The sequence below is a fragment of the Hyalella azteca genome, unplaced genomic scaffold, assembly GCF_000764305.2.
Source record: "Hyalella azteca isolate HAZT.00-mixed unplaced genomic scaffold, Hazt_2.0.2 contig9846, whole genome shotgun sequence".
Classification (NCBI taxonomy): Eukaryota; Metazoa; Arthropoda; class Malacostraca; order Amphipoda; family Hyalellidae; genus Hyalella; species Hyalella azteca.
Window position 1 is genome coordinate 2170 of NW_025939905.1, and position 13086 is coordinate 15255.

At 39.2% G+C, this 13086-nt stretch overlaps 1 long non-coding RNA gene across 1 annotated transcript; it reads left to right on the plus strand.

The window, feature by feature from the left end:
• The first annotated feature begins 10927 nt into the window (after positions 1-10927).
• Positions 10928-12912, plus strand: LOC125178448. Its single transcript, XR_007156903.1, has 3 exons — positions 10928-11158; positions 12239-12316; positions 12798-12912. It is a non-coding gene; the product is annotated as an uncharacterized LOC125178448 (long non-coding RNA).
• Positions 12913-13086: the final 174 nt, after the last annotated feature.

Genomic DNA, 13086 nt, shown 5'->3' on the forward strand with positions numbered 1-13086 from the left:
GAAACGTTGTGTGGTCACCGAGACTTGAAAAGGACAAAAATTTAGTTGAGAGTGTTCAAAGACGTGCAACAAGGATAATACCAGGATTAAAGGGCAAGTCTTATGAAGAAAGATTGAAGATTATGAAGCTTCCCAGTCTCCGTTATCGTCGCCTGCGTGGTGACCTCATTGAAGTATACAAGTATACTCATGGTTTGTACAAGGTCCCAGAAGGATTACTAGAATTTGAAACAAGAACCAACACCAGGGGCCACAGCTATAAACTAAAAAAACTGCGGTTCAACTTATCCACGCGACAACATTTCTTCTCGCTTCGAGTCACTGACATGTGGAACAGCCTCCCTGAAGATATTGTTGACGCTCCGAGTATGAACGCGTTCAAGAACAGACTAGACAAGGCCATGCATGAGCATATGTTTAGTCTTAAAATGCCTCGTACCCTACGGAACAACTGATATCTAGAAGCTATTTTATATCTACCGTCCGTTGAAAAGATCTGATCAAAAGGCCAGTCTAGTCAAGAAAAGTACAAGAGTCGGCGACAGGCCTATCCAGGCCTATTCTTTAAATGCCGAAGATACTATACTATACTATACTAAAAACCATGATATAATAATCTGGTCACAACTCAGAATCAGAAATTCGGAACAACCACAAGACTACCGTAAACTTCATTTTGAAGAGCTCAAATTTCTATCACCACCTAATAACTACCTACAAAACATTCAATCGCGCTAGAAAGATGCGGTCATGTTGTTCAGTTTTTTTTTAAATAGACTGTTTGGTTCTATCGAATTCCGGCGAGGTGCCTGCTGCTAGTGCTAGCGAAGTTATCAGCATTCAACGGACAGTGACGGTAGATGGCTAGTATAAAATAACTTTTACTGATAGCCAGCCCAGCATGATTAAATAGGGAGTTTCTAAGTTAAGTTAGTTTTGAGATGTTTTCTATTTTTATTATACTCTTATTTTATCGGCAATTGTTTTTATTTCGTCAGATTGGTCCGAAGTGGTCATTTTTGGCACGTGAAAAGGTTCTCGTATGAATAGGTTTCGGCAAGATATAGTACAGAGAGAGGGTTGTAATGAAACACAGGTACGTTTCATATTAAATTGGGAAATTCAAGTTCACATCCTACGTTAACAAAAATCTCTAGTACTTTAAAAATGTAATCAGAACACAATCAAAAGTCCAAAACCTATCAGTTTACATCATTAAAATTATCTAATGTTACCGGTAAAATGCTGACGCATTGCAGTTCCGTTGAGCCGTACGACTGTTGTAAACGACCGTAGCTCGCGCACCCGTTTACGGTCGTATGTTCAGCGACCGTACCGCGGCTGTCGCCGCGCGTTGCAGCCGTATTTCAAGTGGCCGTACTGCAGCTGTAGCCGCGCGTCTCTCTTCACAGTTGCTCTTTCTTCATAACTGTCGTATCTCGTTGATATAGATGTCTCACGGTCAGTCTGGCCGTAGATTGCTTGTAGGTTTACTGCGGTTGATGGTTGTGACCGTAGTGTTTCTTCTGATGAGAACTGTGACCGTACCGATGACCGTACCGATGATAATTGCCCCGCGGTGCTCTGTAGTTGAGTCTCCGTGACTGCAGGTGTTATAATCGCTGGACAATTCGTGGCTCCTCGCGATGTCTCACGGCTGAGTCGCAGCCGTAGTGTTGATGTTGACCGTATAATATGTTGAAGTCGTAGCCGAAGTGTTGATGTTGACCGTATAATATGTTGAAGTCGTAGCCGTCCATTGTATATGTTTGACGCACTCACAGGAATCGTAACTGCCTCGGTGAGTCTAAGTTTCTCGCAACCGTAGAAGTTCGAAACGGAGAAACCGCCGTCCTAACGGCCGGTGGCCGTCGCAAAGTCCGCTGACTGCAGACTGTGCTCGTGACCGTGACTTTCGTAGAACCAACCCTTGGCGCGAATTTTAAGGTCCTTATATACGCTAGTGTCGCGCACAGTTAAGCCTATACCCTCGAAGTGACGCCGTGACGGTTGTGAGTTCCATAAGGTCAGCACCTTGATACCCTCGCCATTTCAAACTATAAACAAACCCTCGGTCTCACGACCTTATGCAAGCTTTACACAGTTCCACCCCAAATTCCTGAAGCCTTCTCAACACTTTGCGCTAAGTCTTTAACTTTCATAACTTTCATAACTCAATTTACGAATTAATTCACCCACAGACTGCGTTCTATAAAATATAATATAATTTTAAGTCAGAATTACCGACGCTCTAATCATCACTACCGTAGGCTTTTATAAGTAAATACATTCCTAAAATATGAACAATTGTCAAGTCTGTAGTAGCGTGCACTGAGCGGCAGAGTCGCAGAGACAAAGAGAGTCAAGAAAGTACTCAGTTACATTAACAGTAATTAAGTGACTTGTCTCCTGAGACGGTGAGACCGGAGTCAGTTCACTCAGTGGAAACTGGAATTTCCGGAAACGATATTAGAGAAAATTTTGTGATAGTAATTCTTGCTACAATTGATTTGGAAAACTAAAACAGAAACCTAGCTTCCTACCAAATAAATAAAATTTATTATTTGTAGTTGCCAGAGACAAAACTCCTTAGACCAGCTCTACAAACTTGTCGATTCCTTATAGTATAGCTCGGCCGGCCTCCTGCCTCTGCCTGTATATACGCCCCGAAATTCTTATGCGATTGTACAAAGTCACTGTAATTACTTTGATGAGATTCTCAAACTCCAATTGTGATTTGTAATATTGATTGCAGTGTCATCTGCATGAATTATATATATTATAAATATATATAGCTACATGTTAAACTTCACTGAAGTAATGTATATAATTTGCGATACCTAATTAATTTGTAAAGTGTACGTACTGATGGGGTTTTCATACTACAATAATTGTTTTATATTGGCTAATGATGGGGAGGTTATTTCGTTGATGCTCAGCCATGCTGCTCCTGATTTCTGTTGTTAGGAGGGTGCCCAACTCTCTTGCTTCACTTCCTTCTATCTTCATTGATTTCACAACTACTAATTATTTATTTTAATTTACAATAAATCGCTGCGTAATACTTGTTTTAAGGGGAGGGGTATACCCTAAAATTTTCGGATCCAGCTTTTCCGGTTTTTTAGTCTTATCTTAACGCTGACATTCTGCCCTATCCAACGGTACCATTGCCATCTCTGTACGTTGATTTATGCTTTCACGACAGATCATGAAAGGGGGGCGGGTTAGGGAGTTCTTCAACAAATTAGATAGGAGTTAATTAGCTGCTGAGCACTTTAAATATAGTGTCTACTTGAGTTGCGCTTCAGTTAACCGTTTAGTCTCATCTTAAAGCTGACATTTTGCCCTATCCAACGGTACCATTACCATCTCTGTACGTTGATTTATGCGTTCACGACAGATCATGAAAGGGGGGGCGACTTAGGAGCTAATTCGCTGCCTAGCACTATAAATACAGTGTTTGCTTGAGGTGCAGCTCAGTAACCCGCCTGGCGTTGCACGAGGAGGTGCGCATGTAGTCGCTCCCACCATCATTGAGTGGAATCGAGCTTCAGAAACGTTTAGTTTCGTATCCTTGCTACATTGAGTGCCTATTGCGATGCGGGCGGGACTTTGCCGCGCTCTCCTGAACATTCACAGTTATTGTCACGGAAAACCTATCTCCTCCCAGAGTTTTAAAGCTACAGCAGTGAGATAGATACCATTTGATTTGTAAAGACCATACCTATGGAGTAATGAAGCCTTTTTTTAGATTTGTGCATAGTTTGGATTCGAAATGTGAGGAGGGGGGAAAATTTAAAGAAAATGAGTAGAAAAAGGAAAATGCGTGTAAAAAAATAAGGCATAAATCAGAAATCGGGCTTCGTTACTCGATTGGCAAGGTTTTTACGCATCAAATGATATGCGTCTCAATGTTTTAGCTTGGAAACCCTAGGAGGAGATACATTTCTACAGTACCCCATTTTTTGTCCGTTTTCTATAAATATCACGTTTTTTGTTAATTTTTCCGAGAAAATCATACGAACAAAATGTTCTTGTATTTTAGTTTTACATATATGGGTGAAGTTTCAGAAAGATCCGTTGATAAATGTGGAAGTTTTTCTGGAGGGTATACCCCCCCTCAAGCCCATCCCTCGTGGACGCTGGTCTCTGAAGCCTGGGCACATATATAATTGATGATGGCGTTTAGCTGCAGGGCGTTAGTGTTTTACTCAGCATTCTTCTAATTCTGCATTTTACTTGAATCCATCAATTCTTGTTGCTGTTGGAAGAAACCGTGCTGCCGTCTTGATATTTCTTGTGTCGAGCCTTTGGTCCAGGCTTCCTTTTATTTGCTATTTAGCCTTTGCATTTTACGGGCGCAATATGACCTGTAGCCTCTGCTCAATTTATCATTTCCATCTTGTGTTTCCTGCTTTTTAAGAGAAAATTAGCTTGGCCTTCAATTCATTTCTCCTCGATTGATTTAATGCATGAATTGTAGTTCCTCATTGGCTTGTAATTTGACGACCGTTTGGTGGTGAGTGTCTCACTCTAGACCTATTGTAACGTTTCGCGAGCTCCTTCTATAATTAATAATTTATTGATCTAATTGATATTTCCTTATCGCTAAAAATTTTTATTCTTCAAACTGTAAATTTTTTCCGAGTTTCATCCTAAATTGATACCCAAAGACCGAATTTGAATTTCCTGGCTGCTTAAGTAATCTTCGGCCTTGTTTCTGCTCCCTTCCTGCTCGCGGTCAATGAGGAATTTTAAGTGTTTTCCTTTTTTGTTATGTTCTCTGTTGATCAATATCAATGAGGAAGTGTTGAATCAAAAGATTTGATTATTTTATAATAAACCCCAAAAATAGTTCATTTATTTAACCTCGGCTTACTGACGCCACCTAAGCGAATCAATTATTGTAATCTTGATATTATTGATCGAAAAGTAACCTGCTAACTTCAAGTGAGGTGTTTCACGTTCACAACGAGACGCTCCGTACAGAAATTTTACCCGTACAGGAAGAACGTTCGCTCAATACAGAAATCAGTAAAGTTCGTAAGTTCGCTCCGTGCACAAAAATAGTGAAGAAGCATGAATGCACCGTGACTATTTGAAAGGGGCACATAATAAAGTTGATACATATTTTAGCCATGTGTACCGATACGGAAATGCGCACAGAAGTCACAGGTTAAAACAAAAGGTTCATCAAGCTGTTCAGTTTAGCAAAGAAGCTATGGAAAAGATACTGCAGCATTGGGTGATTAAAGGGACAAAAAGCTGCCAGAGCCCAAGCGCGCCTAGATGGCCTGCGCACCTCCATTCAGCTTGATTTCTTGGAAGCTCAAGGATTGATGGACCAAAATGCAAACAACATCTCCACCATGTGCCACTCTATTTTGACACAAGCAGTGATATCCATAGAATGTAAATAAGCATATTACACCCATATCTCAGTAAGGCACATGCGACTTGGCTTCAAGCTATAGAGTAGTAAATTAACATAACATAGTGATGTCGGCGCTGAAGTGTAGGCCCTGCTGATGTGGCCTGTCGCCGATTCTTGTACTTTTCGTGACTTGTCTACAGGAGATCTGAAAATAGGTCCTTCGACCGGATATTTTCCTAACTCGATAGTTTGCAATAGCTACTAGACTTCCACCGGGTTCGATATGGTGCTAGGCATTTCAAGTCTGAACATATATTACTCCATAGCTTCATCTAGTCTGTTCTTGAAATCGTTTATACCCGGAGCGTCAACGATGCAATCGGGGAATCTGTCCCAAATGTCGGTGTTCGAAGCGAGACGAAATGTTGTCGCGTGGAGAAGTTGCAACGCAGTTTTCTTAGTTTATAGCCGTGGCCCCTGGTGTTGGTTCCTGTTTTAAATTCTAGTAATCCTTCGGGGACCTTGTATAAACCATGAATATATTTGTATACTTCGATGAGGTCCCCACGCAGACGTCGATAACTGAGGCCTGAAAGCTTCATAATCTTTAATCTTTCTTCACATGACTTGCCTTTTAATCCCGAAATTATCCGTGTTGCACGTCACTGAACACTGTGGACTAAATTTTTGTCATTTTCTCGTTTTGGTCACCACAAAGCGTTTCCAAACTCTAGGTTCCGACGCACGACAACAACGAACAACTGCTTCTTCATTGCTTCTGCATCTAGGTACTCGTAAGAGTGTCTGATCCAGGGTTTCCAGGTGGAGCCAAGAGAAAAAGGCCGATTAAACTCGCACAAAATTTAACTCGCAGGCCCATTTAATTCGCAGGCCAATTTAAATCGCCCCGTTTGAAATTATTAAGAACATTTTTAAATTTAATGTACTTCCAACCATTTGCAGTGCATGTATTTATTCTCAAGGCTTTCAGACAGCAAAAATACACAAATTTCACCAAGTGTACCAGCTGAATTACCGTCAATGCTACATTAGCCGCTAGGCGCCAGCCTGCAGCGAATTGCACGTTACTCGCCGACCGTAAATAAAACCGTATAATGCAGGCCAGGACTATGATATTTAGGATTCGATTTCCGCCTAACAACTATAAAGATATTCGGTCGCGTTAGAGAGTTTTGGCTCAGTTTTGCTAACAAAATAGATAGTGAAGTGGCCGACGACATAGGTGATGTGGCGAAGTTTTTGGTATTGACGGTAGAATATTTATTCGCGGAAGAGGAAAATAAATTCAAACTCATTTCTGCCGTAGAAAGATGATGTGGTCCTTGCAAGACTAAGGTAAATTTTAAAAGTTTATCCTATAAATTTATCTCAACTTTTGAATGCGTGGAAAAAAATATAGTGCCTATCATAACTTGGAGAAGAGTAGTTATTATATTTATTCAAAGTGAAATTTTGTAGTGACTAACACCAGAAGGATGAATGTATCGAGAAACAGCGCTGTAACCTCAAAAATTTGTCCTGAATTTACTAGCCTTTAGAAGTGAAAACTATACTCGATTATCCGCGCTCTCAGCTCTGCCATCCATGGTTATTAATACGAGTCGGCAACTGGATATACAGTAGTCCCATGGTTCAACCAAAGTGTTGCCCTGATTAGGCGGCACTCGCTAGTGTTGCCACCTAAACAGAAGTGTTGACACAGTTACATGTCGAAATTTGGGTGTACCTGTCATGGGCAAAACTGAATTAAAAGTGAAAATCAAAATTATTACAAAAAAGGCGAGAGTTATATTTTTCATAAAAAAAGGCCCCGAAAGGCAAAATGAATTTTGACAGGCCAATGCATTTTAAAAAAGGACACATTTGCGAAATTTTGCCTGAAAAAGGCCCATCTGGCAACATTGGTCTGATCGGTCCAAGAATTTTGTTGGATTTATTAGCTTGCGTTTCAACATGCTTAGAAAATTGCCGCTCATTGTCGACATAAATTCCCAAATCTTTTTCCACACTTGACTTTTATTAAATCATAAAAATCATCATTATCTCGTTGCAACCATGCCTTCTCATAGGTACCGACTAAAACCCGGACCTGGACCAAGTGACTTAGGTGCAAACTCGACCAAGACCAAGTGCAAATAATCTGAAACGTCGAGAAAACACGGCTCGGATGTATTGACACGTCTCGGACAAATTTACGGCCGGTCTCACGGCCACTCCCCAAATTCAGGGAACAAGGTATATCTCCCAAAGTAATGAAGGAACTCAATGAAACTTGTGTGAAGGGATGCATACTATGTGATATTTTTATTTTTAGGAGTACCGTTTTGGCCACGTGTTATGTTGATGATGTTCTTTTGTTAGATTAGTGACTCAATATGATAGAATATATTTTTATGACTAGAATATGGAATCTCGTTTCTGTGAGCTTATTTTGTATGACTAAGGAATGCGTAGGCGTATTTCTATTTCGTGACTGAAACAAGGAATCTCCTTTGCTGTGATAGGCTATTATCGGGTGGATAGCTAGAGGTCAGCATAGCCCAAGTCCACAGTGCGATTCATATACCTTCCCGAGCGTAACGCAGCCGGGCATCTTCACGGCTTTTGACACAAAGCGCCCACCACAACAGCGCCGTTCAGTCACAGGCCGGAGTGCATACAGGCCGGAGCACAACTGGCCGGGGCGCAACATGCCCTACCGCAGCAGCTACTCCTAGCGTAACCTAACATAACCTAACCTGAGCTGCCTGTTGCGGTAGGGCCTGTTGCGCTCCGGCCAGTTGTGCTGCGGCGCTGTGGAGCAGAGACTGTGTTGTGCAAAGCGGATTTACTGTTAGCCGGAGTTAGGTACCCACAGCTCATTGATCTGAGGCTATGTGTAGATATTGCATGCTGATGGTTGGCGTTAGGCCCAGGGCCTGTTTACGAGTCAATTTTGTTACCCTGAATACTATATGTTCGAAATTGAAAATCGAGTACTTTCAGATGAACTGAATAAGCCCGAATTGTACTGCAGTTGTCGTTCGAGATGAAGAACAACTGATGAATCTACGAATGACTTTTGAAATGAATTCCGACTTGAAGTTTACTTACGAACTCGGACAAAATCGCACCTTACATTTTTTAGATACACTCGTCCAAGCTAAAAAAAACAATTCGTTCGTCACAAAAGTATACAGAAAACCAACAGATGTCGGGAGAGTCCTGAACGCCGATAGCGAATGCCCAGCTATAAAAGAAGCACAATACGTGCTCTCATCCAACGAGCCTTCGAAACTTGAGGTCTCGGACAAATTTACGGCCGGACCCGCGGCTGGTCTCGCGGCCGGAAAGGTTTTCTTAGTGTTTTTATGAGTTTTTCTAGGTTTTTTGTGTTTTTAATGGAACCTGTTCCTAACTGGACCTACCCTGAGAGGTTTTCGTTAATTGGCTAGGCTTTTTTCTATTTTTGGAGTCCGGCGGCCGCGGGTCCGGCCGTAAATTTGTCCGAGACGTCGAAACTTGCTCGTCTAAAAATGACTTGAATACGGAGCTGAGAAATTGCAAAAGAATCCTGGTCAATAACGGATTTACCAATAGAACCATCGACACAGAAATTTCGAAACTTCGAATGTACCACAACAGACTCAACCATGGTTGAACTATATAAGGTTGACCCACGAGAAGTTCCGTCTTTCAGTTCAGCTTTCTTGTTACGTCACGTAGATCGAGAAACGTAAACAAACCCGTCATTCCCATGCCTGATTGGTCGACTGGTTTGAACACATTTCGGTGATTGGTTAATGCCCGTGATGTCACTGAGATCAGTGACGTCACAGGCAAACAACGAACTACATCCGCAAAAATGGGCTTCTGATGGGTCAACCTTATACTAGTTCAACCATGAGACTCAACCATGAACCAGAGACTGACGCAAACGTCACAACCATCTACTATGAGAACCAAATGACCAGCGGTTATAACGCAGATGAACGGATCTTTCATTCTATCGTTCACAACATTATCGTGAACGTAATTAATAATAAAATTAAACTACTGATTTATTACAAAAACAAGAAAATACAGAATCTTGTAATGAACAATAACCCCTGCAAAAAAAAACGGGAGTTTTCCAAGAGACCAATGTAGTCTATAAATTTTCTTGCAATAGAGAAGGTTGTAGACTTCTCCCCAATATGGACTACATCGGGCTCACAACTATGACATTAAGCCGACGTCTCACGTGCCACCTTCAGTGTTCAGTCTAGTGGACCCATGGTTGAACTATAAAAGGTTAACCCACGAAAAGTTCCGCATTGTAGTGCGTCTTTCTAGTGACGTCATTTGGATCGTAAACGTAAACAAACCCTTGTCGGGCCGTGCTTTACGTTGTTTTGGTGCCATATTTGAGATGAGATAAAATAAAATTGACCTCCTCAAAATGGCCCGAAAAACTTTTATAAATGCAAATAATGCTATTGTTTACGGTGCCGGTGTTACATACCAATTTTCTTGAGCGGAAACATATTTAAATGACAAAAAAAGATGGGTCGACGGACAAACTTCTATTTGTATATGCTATGCCAGTAAATATGGCTGCCGCTCTGCTAACGTTTGAAGAAATGGTGGCGCCATTCAAACGAATTGATTTTTGAGCTGACGCTGTATATTTTTTTTCTCTGCTATTATTTTTGTTAATATTTTTCATCTGATTTATTGCTTACTTGCCATTTTTTCCGGAAAATTGTATTGAGAAATCTCAACATTGCATTACATTTTTGGCGGCCTATATGACCCAATCAACCCAGTGCAGAGCTTGTAAATCAGTAACAGTAAATGTAGATGTGGGGATTGGGAAATCAGTGGGTATTTTTATTATTCTTCAATTATTATTTTAGATATTTTGGCATTTATAAAACTACTCAATTGTAAACTCTTTAGTAAAATGAGTAGAATAGGCTAGTAGGTAGGTATGCTTATTATAAAGGTAGGACAATTGTGTGAGTGTGACAGACAGTGAGAGTGAGAGTGTGAGACTGCAATCAGCATAGAATTTTGGAATCAGCTCTATCAGGGGTAACCTGGTGAGGGTGACTTTTTCAGTGAACCATTAATTACTGTTTTACATGTTATCATGCACCTTATCATTATGAAAGATTCTTTAATCTGTGATAGGAATTTTTTCTTAAGGAAATATGAAGACTAGGTACCTAGCCTAGGTACGGTATAAGCCTAAGCCTAAGGTAGGGAGTACAAAAGTAGCTTTTTTTTATCAAATCGCTAAGCAATACTGAACAAGTGAGAAACATGAATAGAATGCTATTTTTGACATAATAAGTGTATACTCATACATGAGACTGAGAGATCTTGCAAGTTGCACATTCATTTCACTCATGATTTCAGGCTCGGCTACAACTGCAAGCATGTCTCCGTTGACTAGTTGACTAGTTTCAATTAGTATAGAGCAAACATGACTGTTTGCTCTGTGCTTGGTTGTGAAACTTCTTCACAAAACATTGATTATAAACTATACATTTCCAAGGTGTGAAATTTTTTTTAAAAATGTCTTTTGGCTTGTGGCCGAAGTGACATGAGTGTTGATAAGTGTGAGAACTCCAGAATATGCGGTAAACACTTCAGTACTCTGCATTCTGCAATACAAGCAAGATTTCCGATTTGAACTTTGTGGCATCAAGCAAGGGAACAACTACCGCAATTTGAAAGAAGATGCCATTGCTGATCAACATCTGCCAGCCACATTGCTAAATGATTCAATGCAATTTGGTAAGTAACTAGTACCTATGTACGGTAATGTACCAGTATACAAGTTTGGCCACTTTTGACTAGTAATATACTTCTCACTTGTGACAACTTTAACTTGCTAGTTGAATAGTAGTTGTTTTAAATTAATGTATGAAAAAAGTTTGGGTTTTCATGAGGAATGAGTCATGATAATGATGCTTGCATTTCTTTTTAGCAATTTGAGATAACCAGCCTTCTAGAAATTTTCTGCAAACTTCTGAGTGGGTGACTCAATTCCAGATTTACATGTTACACTGATTAGTAAAGAAGCACTTTGAACCTTCATCCAATGCAGGGCATGAAAATTTAAATTACTTGATCAATTGATTTAATCAGAATTTCAGGAGCAATTATAGTCTATAGACAACTGAATTTTTTGCTTTACTTTTATGTTGGCTGAATTGAATTTTTTCACATTATTGTTGTAATGATCATTTTCTGGTTCATGGTTTTGAAATACATAGTATATGTATTTCATATTTGTTTATATATTTATATAGGTATATACATACATCCATATTTTTTGATTAACTGGAGATTTTGTTACCAGTCCATTGGACAATATATAATACTGGACATTTTTAGGCCTGCAGATTATTATTCAAATTTTTGCCAATATAAATTTGTTGAAGTAAACTTTTAAAAAAGTAGTTTTTATGTACTTAAAATAATTTATTCTAAACAATTTCATTGCTTATAAAATTTACAAAATGATTTTATAAAAAAATTAGCAGATGGGCATTTACCTCATGAGGTTATGTTAAAATAAATTTGTATAAAAAAAATGCTAATTTTAGTGAGATTAGATTGATTAGAGATTAATTAGATAATGTTGGGTAAAGTGTATGTATACATATTGGAAATTTTCAAAAACCTTTTCAATATTCAGTTCATTGTTGCACTTTTCACAAACTACAATTTGGAACAGCTTGGCTGAAAATAAATTACTTGAGTGTGTCTAATATATGCATATTCTTCCTATACTACATAATTTTTAATTTTTCCCCGGAAGAAAGGAATAAATATTCATGTTTTTTTATTTAAGTTCTGTTCTATTTACAGTGACTAAGTCTTCCCGGGTGGTGAGACTTGAGAGAAGAGGGCTGAAACGCTTAGCTCAAGAAATACTTGATAATGATGGTGAGTGATAAATCACATTCACATGACAATGAAACAAAATGCAATGATTTTACAACACTCTTTAACTTCACTTCTTGTTTGTTTGTCTGTCTGCTACAAATCCTATAATCGATATTTAACCCATTTCTACCTGTCCAATCAATCTGACATTTGGCACACTTGCGTAAAGTTGGAGACAATGCATGAATCAATTGACAGAATAAACAATTTTATAAAAAAAAATTTTTTTCATTATTATAAAAAATTAAAAAATAATTTCATCTGCTACAAATCTTATAATCCATATATGACACAATTTGACCTGTCCAATTGATCTGAAATTTTTGCACAATTGCATAAAGTCAGAGACAATGCATGAATCAATTGAATTATAGTATGTATGTAACAGTTAAAAAGGGATCAATCATATGTGAATAATTATCTGGCAGATGTATGTAACAGTTAAAAAGTGATCAATCATATGTGAATAATTATCTGGCAGAGAATGAAGCTCCCGCTAAAAGAAGAGCAAGGCACAGCATTGCGCTTCACAGCACGGCTCCTCCAGTTGCACGGCATTACTACTTCAGTCCTCTAGATCACCTCTGCAACAGTAATTTTCAGACTTTCCTTAAAAATTTGCTTGCTGTTAATTTAATCATTCAATGCCATTCTTGCATGTTAGCCTTGAGTGTTCATAAAATATATTCCTTTTGTTGTTCACAAAAAAATCTGAAAATATTTGCATAGCTGGTCCAAGGTAATACATACCTATAGGCTATACCGTATCC